At 42.1% G+C, this 14074-nt stretch overlaps 1 long non-coding RNA gene across 2 annotated transcripts in view; it reads right to left on the bottom strand.

Annotated features, from left to right (window-relative positions):
* LOC309344211 overlaps positions 1 to 12924 on the bottom strand; it is a 30396-nt gene extending 17472 nt beyond the window's left edge. For both annotated transcript variants that reach the window (XR_014157654.1, XR_014157655.1), the window contains exons 1-3: positions 11915 to 12924; positions 8250 to 9377; positions 3073 to 3157 (exon numbers count right to left, since the gene is read on the bottom strand). This is a non-coding gene — a long non-coding RNA (uncharacterized lncRNA). The remainder of the gene's footprint in view (positions 1 to 3072; positions 3158 to 8249; positions 9378 to 11914) is intronic.
* Between the last annotated feature and the right edge of the window lie 1150 nt (positions 12925 to 14074).

Below are 14074 nucleotides of genomic sequence, written 5' to 3'. Positions count from 1 at the left end.
AGAAGTAAATCTCATTGAGTTCAGTGGGACTGACTCCCAGGATAGAGTTCATCATAGGATTGCAGCCTTAATTTCATGAGGATGAATGGAAGGGATGGCAGCTTCCAGATCTGAAAACTTGGTGATGGCAACCTTACCACAAAGTGAAATTGCAGTTGTAGTACAAACCCCGTCATAATTGTGCTGCCTCCATTTCAGATACTAGCTCCACCCTGAGTTTTTCTTTAATTTAGCAGAAAGAAAGAAAGAAAGAAAGAAAGAAAGAAAGAAAGAAAGAAAGAAAGAAAGAAAGAAAGAAAGAAAGAAGGAAGGAAGGAAGGAAGGAAAAAGTCTCCCCCTCATTTCTTTCAATAGCAGATGGGATATTTCATGTGGGATAAATATTTGGAATGTGCCTATGTGTTTATAACGTTTGCTGATAGTGTAACTAGAGCCCGGCTGGTCTCGACAGCGGCACCTGATGCTGATGAAACAGTTTTCCATCACCTCATATGGGCCAAGCAACCACAGCACAACAATTACACCAGGCATGTGAGATCAGTAGCAATGTCTGCCTTGCATCTGCTTGAATTTTTTAAAATAATAACGGGGAGGAAAATAGAAGCAACAAAAATTTGGCTTCATTGTCCCTCAGGAACCTGTTATTCCAGCAGAAGATGGAAAAAACTATGGCACTGACTGAGTCAAGCTGAGCCAGGTTGTATGGCTTTTCAATCTGCAAGTTGTGGGGTCACTCTGTGTACATGGAGGGTGGAAGGGGGATGACTGCCAAACAAACCTTTAGTACCATGTCTTCCAGAGAAACTAGGCCTCTGTGGCATGTTTCTCCACTGCAGAGGGACCATTCATGGACCCTGCGTTCTCTTAATCACTTTGCTGTTCCCTGCCTCCACTTCAATTTTAATAAATGTGCATCTTTAGGGGGAAGTATATTTCTCTTCTTTCCCTCTTTAGAATCCTTTTGAAGCAAGCCCAGCTAGGAATACCATCTTTAATGTATTTCATGCTAAACTGGGGGCAGTGAGAGATTAGTTTTTCTCTCTTCCCTTGGACACATTCTGCACTTCCTCTCCAATGTTAGGAAAATAGGAAGCTACCTTCTGCTTATTGAGTCAAACCATTGGTCTATCCAGCTCAAATATCATCTATACTGACTGATAGCAGCTCTCCAGGCATTCAGACACGGGTGTCTCCCATCGTTACCTGGAAAAATCAGAGATTGGACATGGGACCTTCTGCATGCAAAGCAGGTGTTCTTTCACTGAGATGTGGCCTGTCCTGACCTCTGATCTACGTATGATCCCTATAAACAGATTGCGCAACCACAGGAATTTATAACTTCAAATGTGCCACCCCTGCCACCTTCATTTTATGCACATTTAACATTTGAAACCATCTGATGCTCAGAAGCTAAACGAGTGAACAGCCGCCACCGAAAACGATCTCCTCTTGAAAACAAATACTGTAAAATAATTAGTGGAGTGGCACTAGTAGATACGGAATTGCTTTCCATGATGTTATATACGTGATGGCCCATTTGCAGGTAGGCATAAGATATATCGCAGAGGAAGGGCGACAGAATTGTTGGTAGGAGGGAACTGGCTTTGCCTTTTGCACCTCTGACAAATGACCTGAAAGCAAAAACATCAGCCAGAATCTCTCCAGTTGGTAACTATATAGTCAAATATATCACTTGTTCTTAGAGTTTTACCTTCCAAAAACTGAAGTTAAAAAACTAATAATACGAGGAGCTTAGATACAGATAGCCCTACCTTTTCTTATTTAGGGGTGGGATATGAAAAGGAAACACTAACTCAGTTGTATGTGGATTATAATGCAACTAAAAAGAGGGAATCATATAAACTGAGACAGTTGGCTTTGTTACCTTAATGATACCTACAGTGCAATATGTGAAATCTATTACTGTCCTGGACACTGGGTCATGCATTCATAACTGTGATTTTAATCTGCTTTATTATTATTATTGTACACCGCCCAGAGAGAGTGCGCATCATTATTGGACAACTGATAAATAGAACAAACAAACACAGACATGCACACACACTATTGTAGGTCTTTTGTTTTTACTGGCTTCTGTAAAGCATAGTTGTTGTTGGAGGTAAGGAAACATTTCACTTACCGTATTTTTCGCTCTATAACACGCACCAGACCATAACACACACGTAGTTTTTAGAGGAGGAAAACAAGAAAAAAAATATTCTAAACGAAATAGTGGATACATGATTTTTGTGGTTCATGCTGTGGCCACAGACATGTGATCTGACAGTGAGTTTGGAGTAGCCCAATGCAAAAATTCTGAGGATCCATGTGGATCCATGCTTTGTAACCACGGAGGAGGGAAGGAAGGGGAACCATGGATCCTCTGCTCACGACTGCAGCAGATCCCCACCACCACCCGCAGGCATTCGCTCCATAACACGCACAGACATTTCCCCTTACTTTCTAGGAGGAAAAAAATGAGTGTTATGGTGCAAAAAATACGGTAATTATAAGGGGCATGCTTTAAATAAAAGAATCTCACAACTGAGTGAGGCAAATAGCAGAAAGCAGAGGACACAGAGTCCAGCAAACTTTTGTAACTGCAGTTGCACTGTACACCCCCCCCCCCGGACAGTAGGGACTATCAGTGATCCCTTTGACTTAAGCATATGTTAGGGTTGCCATACGCCCAGAATTTCCCAGACATAGACGATATTAAGCTGTTGAAAACAGTGTGCAGGCAGAAATCACTACGCTAATGTCCGGGAAAATCCGGACATATGGCAACCCATGTCGGAAGTGTAGGTTTTGGCATTTCCCCTTAAAAATAGCTCAGAAATTTATTTATTTTTTAAAGATTTTGCTCAACAACTTTGCCAAAAAAGCTCAAAGCTCAACAACTTTTGTGTCCGGATTTTCACCTTTTCACTCTTTCCTGCACAGTGACATCACCCTACCCATTCATTACTATGGATGGCTGCTGGAGCACATCAGAATGGATATATTTATTCATGTTAACATATGAAAGACCAGCTACTTCCCTACAAACCTTTTCGGGTGTTAAGTACTTACAGTACTGCAGAACAATATGCATGACCACCAGAATCAAATTCCCAATCCACAGCTTTGCTGCCTTAGCAGCATGCTGGAATGTACCCTAGAATAAGATGCTTCAGTTAAAACAATGATTAAAATTTTGTTTCGACTACAGCAGACCAACACGGCTACCTACCTGTATCTAGAACCATGTTAATTTGCTCACAAGCACCCTTCCAAAAAGAAACAAGGAGCAGGCTGCTCCAAAACACATGGTCCAGGTTTTTTTTGTGACCTACAATACCTATAAGCAAATATTATTAGTTATCAGTCTCTTTGCTGGAGTCCAATGAACCCAAAACATAATCTTCTACTAAATCAGTGAAGAGCTACCAAGGCAGATCAATGGGACTTAAACACAGTTTAACATTGCAACTGGCAATACAAATCACACTATCTGGTGCTCTCACAGACTTTTAACTGTGCTTTTAACTGAATGGAAATCAGGTAGATGCTGAGATGTTGCTATAGTGTCAGTAATGGCATGATTTTGTTGCTGATGCTGGTTTGATGATAACATGATTAGAAGATGCATCGTATAGGCCACTTACTGCCTGAATCCTAATTGATTACATATATATCAGAGACCCGGATCTTTCCGTCTAGCTTATCACAGGAGCAGACATTTTTAATGAAGGTGTGATCGCACAGGAAACATATTTTTCTACCTTAAGCAAAAATTATCAGAGCCAACAAATCAGGCAGCTGTTCAGACAAAGGTGACCCCACGAGCTGCTGAAAAATCCCAGCACTCGTATGTGAAGAGCCATTGTTTCATCTCCGCAAATGAGAAAGGCACCTAAGTTTTGGTCAGACCATTTCAGTATGGGAAGGCTGACTGTTCATGGTGGCGGTGGCTCCCTTTGGTTACCTGACAGCTGGCTTGCCTGCATGTGCAGGAATGGGAACAGATGGTCATTGGCTGTGGATATAGATACATATGCTATATTTTTTGTTTCCATTTCTAGAATGGCCATCAACCGAAGTCCTGCCAGAGTCTTGCAAAGATCAATAAAATACTTTTATGGTGGGGTGGCTGGCTGGCTGACCACTTCAGTTTAGCATACAGTATTAGTGTGGATGTTCTTTAGTTATACATGTATGTGCAGCACAAAGGCTGTAGGTTTCAATTTGGGGTTATAAGTGTAAGATGGAATGATGCTCGTTTGTGCTGTGAGTATGTATATTATGGGACTTCTGGTTCAGCTATGGAGTTAGGACCAAACCGGACATAATAAGGAAGATGTGGAATTGAATCTGCCCACCCCTTTTATTACTTTAAAGCAGCTGTGGAGGCAGGGCTCCATTTGGCAGGTGGAGTGCTTAACCTTTCCCATCTCCCATTCTTAATAGCAACCCCCACTCTCTGAAGCCCAGTTTGTGGGTAGGAGAGAGAGAGCACACAACACCTATATCTTCCTTCTTCTTCTCCTCTAGCCAGGCTAATAGTTGCTTTGAGGGGTGAGGCTAAACTATTCCCTCCCTGCTGCATTACTGCTCTCATCAGAAGCACATTGTCAGGCTTGGCTTCCTCTCCCCCTTTAGCACTAGATAAGCAGAACAAAGAGAAAGGAGTCTCTTACCAGTTAGAAAATTTTAATTATCACAGTGGGAGAACAAAGAATCCATTCCTAGGAATTAAGGTGCTCCCAATTAAGGGTTCCACCCACTTCCTTCATAGTCATCCACGTCACTACCATGTCCTGCAGCCTGATCTTACAACCACTGTGCTTTCTGTGCTGCCACCTTATCTGCTCCTCTTGACCTTGGGCTGAGTGGATGGACACTTTCCAGCAACAGTGAGTCGGCTACTCTCTCTCACAGTTCTTCTCCTCCTAGCTGTTCCCCACCCAGTACTTCCCAGCTTTTGCCTTCTGAACTATGTCCCTCTGCAAACCACTGTTCCAAATCTATACTGTTCTCCTGCTCCTGGGAAGATTCAGGATCCTGATCCAGGGGAAGGGGAGGCTCCCACCATTCCTCCTTAGTGCAGCCCTCCTCAACACGGTCCCTGACACACATGCACCATATGGTTGCCTCTTTTTAAATTGCTTATTCTTACTTTGCTTTATTTGCTTATTTTTGATCTGTGGGATAACCAGCCTCGTATAACTAACATGTTTAATAATAATAATAATAATAATAATTTATTATTTATACCCCACCCATCTGGCTGGGCTTCCCCAGCCACTCTGGGCGGCTTCCAAAAGAATATTAAAATACTGTGATACATCAAACATTAAAAGCTTCCCTAAACAGGGATGCCTTCAGATGTCTTCTAAAAGTCTGGTAGTTGTTGTTCTCTTTGACATCTGGTGGGAGGGCATTCCACAGGGAGGGCGCCACTACTGAAAAGGCCCTCTGCCTGGTTCCCTGTAACTTGGCTTCTCGCAGTGAGGGAACCACCAGAAGGCCCTCGGTGCTGGACCTCAGTGTCCGGGTAGAACGATGGGGGTGGAGTCAAATTAATGTGTGAAGGGGTTAATGCCATAGAGTAAGCTGTCCTACTAGGCTTAGCTAGTCACTCCCTCACACCTTGGGAGGAAGGTAGTCAAGCCTATTGTACCTCAGTCTAGGCACAAAGCTCATCGTGAGGAGGTCTGAGCAGGTTGCTGCAGCTCAGACTGCGTGGCTCTCACAAGCCACTCTTGAGTCCCTATACCAATAGTATTTCACCACTGTAACTAAGCCAAATTTCACTGCCTGTACAACTTTTTCAGAATGCTGTATGAAAAAGCACATAAATCTGACCTTTAGAGAGTTTGTAAGTAAACCATTTTTAACTTGCTAAATGTGTGGTCTTTTTCTCTATGCTAGAGGAAGAGGGACGTTTTGGAACTCACAAGAGCATATTTTAAAAGTCTAACAGCCTATATTTCCATGCTGCATATTTTGTGATTTTAAATCTCTGCTAGCGTTCTCTCACCAAAGAGTATTTGCCCCAAACTTGGATCCTGGCATCCAGGGTATTTATATACCTATTGTTTTCCTTGCACCAACATGATCATGGATCGCCCACATCATATCTTGTTTAGCCCTTAGAATTTGTGTAGACGGGCAGTTTTTGTGTAGCACATATAAAGGAGTATGGACAGCTCTTAGGCGCAGCTGCATGTGTAAATGATTTTTGTGTGGGAAGGCGAGACGGGCCATGGCATACGTTGGCTGCTGTCGTTCAAAGGCCACATAAAGGGGTTGTGGTAGATGAAGACATTTTTCTTTGGTTGTGTGAGTAAGGCTGTGTGTGTGTGTGTGTGTATGTTGTTTCATTAGTGGGGTGGTCTTGGAAGGTGCTGTTGGCACGTGTAATCCTGCATAGACTTCTCTCTATTAGTCTCCAAAGGAGCTAAAATCTGGAGGGATAAGATGCCGGAGTCGCAGCCAAAGGCTGTAAAATCTGAGGTTGAAATGTAAAGGAAAAAGTGACAAGGGGAAAGGGCGGTCTGCTCCACCTTGCAGAGGCTGTACTGGAATGTGTTTGCATGCCAGGGTATGCAGTGCCTGAGTGTGTGTTAGCAGCAGTGTTGAGTTAGTAATATGAACCCTATACAAATACCTCCAGGGCAGACAGGTCCATTTCAGGCTGTGTTTATTTAATAAAGAGCCAGTGAAGTAACTGCAATTTCATTGTCAATTTACTAATGCGTTACAGTTATGTTTCTTAACCTCATTGTTTGGGCTCAGAAGCCAGCGCTACCCAGCCAATTGCCCCCCCACCATTCCCCCTTTGAGTGTAAAACACATTTTATTATGACTAGAATGTCTTCTATTTATTAAAAGCGGGGATTAAAGACCCTCACCAACTCCCCTCGACACATATACCCAACTAGGTGATGGGTTGGTTTATTAAGCTAATGAAAGCATCTCACTTATATACATTTACTTAGGCACCTTCATATATGAAAAGTTTATCTGGGCAGAACGCAACTGCCCAGTGGTTTGAGGAAGTTAGTCACACTCTTTTGGATGGGAATTCTGGATTGAAACAATGTCCAGGTATATTCGTACATTAGCGCAACACACAGCGTCTCTCCACAAATCCTACCCCACCCACAACAAATTTGTTGCTTGGCAGAGCCATCCCATGGCCCTTGGTATGCTGCCGGAACACCAACATCTTGTACAACTTCCAGAAAGTGATAGCATCTAATAATTTTACAAAACAAACAAAAATTGGCATAATGTCAGCATAGCATAACTGGGATCCTCTGTGCTCCCAGAAGCAAAGCTGAAAAGAAAACAGTATCACTTTGCTTAGACTATAATGCATCAGACACCCCTCTAGCATCCATGGTAATGTAACCAAGACCCATACATAAAAGGTGACATACCACCCTTTCAAAATCTTGTGGTTCATTTACTTCTAGGCCGCTTTTCAGGGTTGCCCCTTTCAAGGTGGCCCCAAAAATGTTAATAACAAACAATAACACAAACCCTAATGTACAATCTAAAATGAGGGTTCTTAAGCTTTCTGTCTCCAGGGCCTACTTGAGATGACTGAAACTTCGTGAGGCCCACCAGTCACAAAATGGTGCAGCTGGAGCCATGTCAAGTTACAAAATGGTGACAGCGTTTAGCATAATCAGCTGGCAATTACTAGCATCATTTTCTACTGGAAATCACAAAATTCTTTGCTACAGAATTTTCCTTGTGGTAAAGAGTTCCGTAGTCATCTTTCCTCGTGGAAAGATTAGGCATTAGCTTTGGAAGGATTTTAATACTGCTAGTTTCTTCTAGCCTTCCTTTTGCTTGCACTTCCTTCTGTAACACCTCCTCTATCTTATGCCGTTCATTTCTACTCCCGGTTTACTATTTTAAAAATAATTAACTTTTATCTGTTTGTGGTTTTGTTCTATGCCTTCTTGGGCGGCTTCCCCTCAGAGAAGGGAGTCCTCTTTTCCCTCTCCAATTTTTCTTCTCAGCCACCTTTACTCGCCATGCCGGGAGTTGCTGGTGCTGACATCAGTCCAACTAAAAGGCGACAGTACGGCCAGAAATCTGGGTGGGTTGAGGCACCGAGTGGTCCTTGGCCCACCATTTGAGAGACAGTGATCTAAAACACAATAACACCTCTAAAAAACATCACCACAGCAGATAAAAACAACACCAGCAGACTGAAACAAAACAAACATAAAGAAATTTGGAATACTGACTGGAGTCTAGAGAAGGGGACACGAAAGGAAGAAAATATTGATGGTTTGAAGAGTTCTTTGGCAGCTGTGGCTGTGGATATATTACTGTTTATACTCTGGCTCCAGTGTGCTCCCACTGCTGGGTTGTTTTTTTGAATCCGTGTATTCACACTGCATTACCTACGATCAAGATGTAGCCCATAGTTTCTTGCTAAATACTGCCGTTTCATGAGATCTACCCCAAACCAGCTTCAATCTGACTTGAAAACAGTAGCTATATTCCATTCAGGTTCCCTGTGGGCAGGTGGTCCTACATGTCTGACATCAGCATGGGTGGAGGAGCACCTCACTTCCCACCCACCTTTCTCAAAACCAGGGGTGTATGAGGAGATGATCACAGCAATAATGGCAACCCGGTTTCTGCCTCTGCACTGGGCTCCTGCCACTCAAACAGGGCAGTGATGCTCTTGGCTTGCACCCCAGGCTTGGTGAGGGGGAAGAAGGGATCTGGGAATAGCCAGAGCCCTACTGAACTCAATGAGACTTGTTTCTGGGTAGTCATGAACAGGTTTGCTCTGACAGGCTGAGATCTTATGCTTTTACATTTGTTTAGAAGTAAGATGACAGCTGCACAGAGTTGGGGGTGGGCAGAGAGGTGGGAAAGCACCCAGGCAATTCACATCAGGTGAGGCCATCTCTGCCCCTTTTCCACCCACTGGTGTGGCCAGACAACATCAAAGAGCAGTGTAACAATGTGCAAAATTGAACTGAAACACAGGAGGGGCAATCTTGCTGCATTTTAAGCTGGTAGTGTTTACATAGCCTTAATCTTAGGGTATGAGCGCTTCTTTTTTAACAACTTAATTTTTCAGTTAGGGTACAGACATTTCTCATCCCTTAAAAGCAAGGGAAATAGTATGATTTACAGCATAGGGTGGCGGGGGGAGCAAAGACCTCTTATTTCCTCAAAATTTCAAATAAGACTCCTATTACCAGGTAGAGGTATGTGGATTTAAATTTGTATTTGTTCTGCTGATGTCAGTGGAAGAATGCCATTTGCCCCGTCTCAAAATGGAGGACATTTTCAGCCCTCTTTGGCCATCCCAACGAAAAGGGGAGTTGTCCAGGTCCCTGATTTTTAAGTTCTTCCTGTGGAAAATATTGGAAATAGCATGAAGAAAAAGCAAAATAAAAAATAATTCTCATTTGAACCAACTGGAAAGAATACCAGGAAAATATCCTTAAGGCTGCAATTCTTTATCTGGAGCATTGAATTCAGTGGGACCTACATCTAAGTAGACATACATAGGATTGTACTGTAAGGCTGCAATCCTAAACACGTGTTCCATTCTGCACTTTTTCCTGAGTAAAGCACCCACTGGAATACAGTGTTAATTACACTGGCCTTTCCCTCAATTGGCTCAATAAAATTCAGTCCATGTGCCTTTCTTGATTGTGCGATTGTGGTGCTCAGCACCACTTCCCTGAACCCATGCCATGGTGCAACACTATATAGGATCTGATTATGCTGTTGGAAATACTGATTAAAAGGAACAGGGCCGCTGGAAAAGTGATCAAGAAGAGATGAGCCGAAAGACATGCTTAATTTACGAAGACTTGAGGAGCTCCATCTTTTAAGAGTGACTTGATCAGAGCAGGAAAAAGGTTGGTTGAGAAATGAGCCTACCATCTTTGAAACAATGATTGTTTTCTCCCCATTCTCAGTTTTTAAAAAATGGACAAAAATTTAGTTGTGGTTGGCATTCACCATTCCGATGCCTTTAAATCTTTGCACACAAGATTGCTCACCTCACTAACAAAAATAACACCAAGAAAATAAAAAAAAGTTTTCAATTGTATAATATTTAAAATTTTCAGGCTTGTTTGTTTTTTGTTTTTTAGCAACTCTTCCAATATAGATTTTTCTAGTGGTAAAATGATGAATATAATTTTTTTTCTACAAAGTTGGAAACTATTTTCTGACAAAAAAGGGGAAAATAAAGTGTTCATCTGTGCATCTTTTGCTTTGGAATTTCTGCCTATAAAACTGCTGCCAAATTCACTTTTGGAAGACTTTACAAAGAGGTACCCTTTTCAGTACTATCCTATGCATGAGTATTCTGAAGCAAGTCCCACGGAATTTAATGAGACTCCCTTCCAGTACATGTAAGGGCATACAAGTTTTCAATCTGAAGGGGAGGGGATCTCAAATCAGATTCTGAAATCTATACATTAGATTGTCCATTTGTTCTGAGTTCCAGCTAACTGTTTAAACTAATGGCTTACAATTGCAATGTCACACTCAGACAATGTAGCAGGGTCTTTCTGTATTTATATCATACTTGCTTCGTATATTAATTCCTTCATCTTGGTTTTAAATAGCAATCTTCCTTAGGATATGTAGCAGAATAATTCCACCAGAGGAAAAAAAAAAAGGCTTTTATCTCTGTTCTCCTCTGTGAATGTACCAGAGGCCATATATAGTGCGGACAGCTGCCCTGCCCTGCCTTGTGCTTGCCCTAACCTCTCCTCTGACCCAGTCTCTTTCCTATGAAAAGCTTTAATTCAGGCTTTGAACTGAAGTCAGCAGCCGGGCAACCCTGCGATATCAACTGGCAGCTGGGAAAATTACACGGGGAGTCTGCAGAGGGAGCTGAGAACTGGTGCAGCATCGCTCAGCTCCGGGCCTTAAAACTGGACTTGAACCAGACCTCTCTGGCAGGACGGAGGCTGCGCTGTCTCTTTGTGCAGTCATCCAAAGGGAGCAAAGCTGGGATCTCGGTGATTGCATGAGCCAGGCTTGTTCTGCAATTAGAGGGGAGATCCTAGCTAATCCCTCTCTAAATGAGGGCTAATTCCTAGTGTAAAAAACCTGTCAGCTGCTTGTTAACAGTTGCTTGGACCCTTGGTCAATTGCAGAAGGGAACTGCAGCTGGACCCTCTTTTGCAAAATGGGAACATAAATGTAAAACTTTACTAAGGCCATGTCTGCTGTGTTAATAACACAAAGCTTAAATAAGATGGTTGGGGGTGGGGGAAATACAGCAGTAGTGCTGGTGGCAGGGGGATATTTAATATTGAATTTGCTGGAGGTTTTTTGTTTTTTTTAAGCAAACGTGGAAACTTTTAGACACAATCCCGGCTCTGTGTTTAAGTCATTAAAACATCTTTAAACATTTTCTGGTTTTAGTTTTCTTAGCAGCAGTCCTTTTCCTGGAATGTATTTTATTTTTCTTTTAAGTCTGTGATTATATATATATATATATATATAGCAAAGCCCTTTGCATTTCCAACAGTTTTTTTTTTTTAAAGGGCGGGGGAAAGTAGCACAGGATGGGGAAAGCAAGAGAACAGGGCCCTTTCTGTGTTTTATTTCTAATCCACAGGAATCCATTTTAGCCTTTTATGGCCGCTGCACTTGCTGAGAGGATTTACATTCTCCGTACGTTATCTGCAACATCGCAAGCCGTGGCTGAGGAATTGTTTCATACCTGGGCTCAAAAACACACCAGTGCTTCTGGGAGGATTTTTTTTGGGGGGGGGGGACAGGGAAGCAGAAAAAGAGAAAAAAAGCAAGCCTGTGAAGAAGAGGGGGGGGCGGGGGGAGAGAGAAGCTAAAGAAAGAGCTAGGCAGGAACTGCGGTGTGTAGAGTTCATGCCCCAGACAAACTGATGTTTAAACGTACCGGAGAGGGTATTAGAGGAACCTTTGATTCCAGCAGTGTAGCGCAGGCCTAGTCTAGAGAACAATCTGTGTGAAGAAAAAGAAGAATGCCGCATTCTTTCCATGGCGATTCCTTGCTTTTGGCTTTTGCTCGCACACAGATGGAACTTGGGTTCCACAGACGTTATGTGCACTTTGTTTTAACGGGAACCACCTCATACGCTACATAGATCTGGTCCATGTTAATTTTGCATGTGCTCATTCATAAATTATATTCCGTCCCATTTCCATGATGTTTTCTCCATCCATATGAAAAAGTATACAGTATTTACAATTTTTATCACAAAATAACATTTCTTTTGACACCCATATTTTATTTTGAAGTACATAAAAAAACATTTTGGATCATGTATATAATAACACTGTGGTCTGAGAACAATCTTGTAGAATTTGTAAAAGTGCAAAAACCAAGAAATAATTATGTTCTGCTCTGTGTATCAGACTAGGAGGTGCAAATTAGGTCAGTTTGAGAAAACAAATTCTCCTCCAACACAGCTTGATTAGAACGGAATTGATATTCATTACTTTACACTTCCCTAGAACATAATGGGTGTTCCTTATTTTAGGCAACAGACTTCTACAGTGTCCTTGATTTTGGAAACTATTAATCAGACAATCACAAAATAGAGCTCTTAGATGCTGAAGAGGACAAGCTTCACTGTCCTCTAAAATAAATAAACGAACCTAGATTGTTGCTGCTAGGCAAATTTCTTTGCCAACGTATTTTGTTTGATGAAAGTTATCATTATGGGAAAGAAAACTAATGATGATTTATTTAAAACATTTATACTCCACCTTTCCACAAACACAGGTCTCTGAGGCAGTTTACAAACAGAATCAAACAGTCCATTCTAACAAAAACAAGCCAAGAAACTACACCATTAGAAACAAAAGCAGCAGCCAACGAACAGCTTGTATATAGAAAACTAATTAAATGCCACCTAAATATTGAGCAGGACGGAGGTGGTCCTGTGGTTTAAACCACTGCGCCTCTTGGACTTGCCGATCGGAAGGTTAGCTTCCGTTGTTCGGTCCCAGCTCCTGCCAACCTAGCAGTTCGAAAGCACACAGTGCAAGCAGATAAATAGGTACCGCTCCGGTGGGAAGGTAAACGGCGTTTCTGTACGCTGCTCTGGCTTCGCCAGAAGCGACTTAGTCATGCTGGGCACATGACCCGGAAAAACTGTCTGCGGAAGCGGACAAACGGCGGCTCTCTCGGCCCTTAAAGTGAGATGAGTGCCGCAACCCCAGAGTCGTTCGCGACTGGACTTAACTGTCAGGGGTACCTTTACCTTTTTAAATATTGAGCAAATAAAAATGTCCTTCTAGTGGCCAGCAGTGTGGGGCAGTGTTGTTTATGGGGCTTCCCAAAGTGGAGGTTGCTGCTGGTAACCAAAAGGAGATGGAGAGGAAAGAGGTCAGTGCTGTGCAAGCATAAATGGACACTCCCACCACACCTGCCAGGAAGTCCCTGGCTTAAATCTTGCCTCTTTTATGAGCTTACTAAGTGGCATTAAGCAAACCACTCTTTGCTATGCCATCAGCAATGTAGGGCTCGTAATACCAATCTCCTTTACAGCATTGATGTGCTGATAATATAATGTATGGGGAGTGCTTTAAACGCTGCAAAAACAGCATATAACAGTAAATATTTTTATAACTAAATTGAGCAAGCCAGTTGGAACTACATTTTATAACTTTTTTTTTCAATTTTCAACAATTAAAGAACTAATTATTGAGGATCAGTAACTGATGAAGCATATAAAAGTATAATTCTTCAGATAATTAAAAAAAATGCATCTAGATTTTAATTTTGGAAACTATTGAAGATGTTCTCAGACCTATACAATTAAAAATATTTTCATTCATAAATCACCCTGGTGACCAATATATCTGATAATAAATATATCTTTTTAATAGAAAATCAAATTCTGGTATCTGCGTGACATCCAAGGATAGAGTGAGTTTGGAGACCCCACCCAGCAGTTTTTGCTGGATCTGGGAGTGGATCCCAGCTGTACTGGACCCCATGGAGGAGTCTGAGGGGAAAACTGCATGTACAGCTTCATCTTGAAACACACACACACAAAATTGGCCAGCCTGTTTTTCTGGCTGACTGGCA

This window comes from Podarcis erhardii, assembly GCF_964252035.2.
Source record: "Podarcis erhardii genome assembly, chromosome: 6".
Taxonomy (NCBI): Eukaryota; Metazoa; Chordata; class Lepidosauria; order Squamata; family Lacertidae; genus Podarcis; species Podarcis erhardii.
This window is presented reverse-complemented; position numbering and strand designations above follow the sequence as displayed.